The following is a 3,023-nucleotide window of genomic DNA, read 5'->3' on the forward strand; positions in this document are numbered from 1 at the left end:
CTCACTATGCCATTGATTGATGATCATGCTGTATCTGAGGATGAGGAAGAGATGATGATGATGATGTATCTATAAATGATAGAATGCCTGATTTTCTAGACCTATTTCCCATTCCTGATTACATACCCTGATCTTACGGTGAAGGGTATTGAACTAATGGTTCACTCAGTTTGTCCCAAATAAGAAATGTCCCAAATAAGGTTGATGATGTTGGGGTTAAAAATCTATGAATGGCAAGGGTGGACATTTTGATTATGCTGACCTCTACTATTGTGCATGGGGTCAGCGTGATGACTGTCCTATTTGCTGTAATGAAGTTTGTGTGTGTTTTTTTGTTGATTCATTTTCTGTTCCAGATTGGCCATGAAGATAAAGAAGGTCTAAAACTCAGCAACCAAAAGTTGTTTACCATGGATGAAATATCAGGCACCAGAAATATGTATTTGGTTGGTTTAAATGTATGTTTAACAATAATTATGTAATGCTTGTACGCTTAAATTTTTATAAAAGAAACTGAGTTTTTTTCAGAGGGGAATGTGAGAGAAAATTACGTATTTACCTGATTTGTTTGATATTAGTATTATATACTTATATATAATTACATACTTACCTAATAGTAAAACATTTATGTTCTGTTAAATTCTGTGTTTCTGTAAAGGGATGGTTTACATTATCTGGGCAGATGGTCAAGTAAATGGGTTTTGCTCGAGATAGCTTTAGCCTGTTATGGCTGCATCCCTTTGTCCTCAATTTCCGCCTGAAGACATACCCTAATCTAACTGCCTGTAGCTCAGCCCCAGAGGCAAGGATATGCATATTCTTGGTATCATTTGAATGGAAACATTCTGAAGTTTGTGGAAATGTTAATTGAATGTAGGAGAATATAACACAGTAGATCTGGTGGAAGACAAGAGAAAGAAGAGCTGTCACGTTCTGACCATAGTTCTTTTTATGTGTTTTCCTTGTTTTAGTGTTGGTCAGGACGTGAGCTGGGTGGGCATTCTATGTTGTGTGTCTGGTTTGTCTATTTCTATGTTTGGCCTATGTTTCTCAATCAGAGGCAGGTGTTAGTCATTGTCTCTGATTGGGAACCATATTTAGGTAGCCTGTTTTGTGTTGGGATTTGTGGGTGGTTATTTCCGTGCCTGTGTTTGTGTCACCACACAGGACTGTTTTCACATTTATTGTTTTGTATATTTCTAGTGGTTTCTCGGTATTCGTCTTTATTAAAGATGTTTAACCCTAACCACGCTGCGTTTTAGTCCGCCTCTCCCTTCCAGGAAGAAAGCCGTTACAAGAGCATACATTTTCTGTTTTTTATTGTTGTAGTATCATCTTTCACATGTACTATAATAGCCACACAGTCAGATAGGATGCTGGAGATAATTTTGATGGATAACACAAGAGGGCAACTGTAGGTGTGCAACGTTTCAGACTGATAACTTCAGGAATGGGTGAAATACATGACATTTAGCATGAAGTCACCCAGATGTCCCACAAGTTGCCCAAATGTACCCAAGTGGCTGAATTGGTGAAATGACCTATAACTATATACAACAGTGCAAATAACTATATACAATATATCAAAAAGCAATTCCAACAAAAACACACAAAACAAATGTTTAAAAAATAGTAGAAAATAAACATTTTTAAAAAACAGTACACCCTTTGGAAGTCCTCGACCCAACATGTTGCTGCCTGTGCCATGTCCAATAGCAGTCTCTTTCTTATGTAAAGCAGAGGCAAACTGAACAAGTGGTGCAGTTCATGCGACACAGAACACAACGACGCCTCCATGCTGTGCCCTTTTGTCCCTGAGGCACAGTCATGACTGCAGTAATGAACTGTGGCATATGAACACCACTGGGGGCACAGGTAGAGCGGGCAGCTTGGCACCGGGGGCTCCCAGTCGGAGTCGCTATCACTGTGAAAGAAAACATTTTAAAAAATGGTATTGTATGAGCCTTTTATCATCACATAAAATAAACAGATACAGTGGGGCAAAAAATAATTTAGTCAGCCACCAATTGTGCAAGTTCTCCCACTTAAACTGATGAGAGAGGCCTGTAATTTTCATCATAGGTACACTTCAACTATGACAGACAAAATGAGAAAAAAAATCCAGAAAATCACATTGTAGGATTTTTAATGAAGTTATTTGCAAATTATGGTGGAAAATAAGTATTTGGTCACCTACAAACAAGCAAGATATCTGGCTCTCACAGACCTGTAACTTCTTCTTTAAGAGGTTCCTCTGTCCTCCACTCGTTACCTGTATTAAAAAAAGCTGCGTTCGACAAGATTACCAACACAGACTGACCATCTCAAATAGACAGAAGACTTCTATAGTGCAGAAACTCTCTTCTCTTGGCATGTCCAGCCCACTTATTATCTCAGCCAATCATGGCTAGTGGGAGGGTTGCTTACTTTTTCTGCGACTTAACCAACAAGACTCATAATTAACAATTGTATTTATATTTACAGATGGCATACAAGTTTGTTAGTAAAGCACAGGAAAGTTCCCATGTTCAAGAAGGCATTTCTGACAAAAAAAAACATTCAAACGGCTCTCCTGTGAAGTCGTGACTTGTGACATATGCCTAGTTTCCTGAATCGGGTCACATTTATCTCAAAGACTAAAAGCAACGTTCTCAGTTAGAGAGGAGTAAGACTTACAAGTACCAACAGGCTCCTACTGTTAGCTAAATGGCTAAAGGCTGACATCCATCCTGCATCCATCCTGTTCTCCATTTCAGTGTAGGTTGTCTAGGCCACCTGTGGCCAAACTCAGCAACTCTCCACTGTGATTGAACACTTCTGATAAAAACCACAGCAGCCTCCATTACCCAGTTATCCAACACATTACATAGTTAGCCCAGGGATGTTATTTTCCAGTGGGCAATAGTCTCCCGCCCCAGCCCCAATGAACACCCCACTCAGAACAGTCTGTATTGTTGTGTTGCCTCCAGACAGAAAGGACTGAGTATCATCATGCTTTTCCTGTTGCACGAGTTGGGGAGAGA

At 39.5% G+C, this 3,023-nt stretch overlaps 1 long non-coding RNA gene across 1 annotated transcript; it reads right to left on the minus strand.

Annotated features, from left to right (window-relative positions):
- Positions 1-1,302: 1,302 nt before the first annotated feature.
- On the minus strand, positions 1,303-2,368 carry LOC149978234 (uncharacterized). Its single transcript, XR_016486227.1, has 2 exons — positions 2,228-2,368; positions 1,303-1,924 (listed from the first exon to the last, which is right to left on the minus strand). It is a non-coding gene; the product is annotated as an uncharacterized LOC149978234 (long non-coding RNA).
- Positions 2,369-3,023: the final 655 nt, after the last annotated feature.

Source organism: Oncorhynchus mykiss, chromosome 14, assembly GCF_057628025.1.
Source record: "Oncorhynchus mykiss isolate SJ-2025 chromosome 14, ASM5762802v1, whole genome shotgun sequence".
Classification (NCBI taxonomy): domain Eukaryota; kingdom Metazoa; phylum Chordata; class Actinopteri; order Salmoniformes; family Salmonidae; genus Oncorhynchus; species Oncorhynchus mykiss.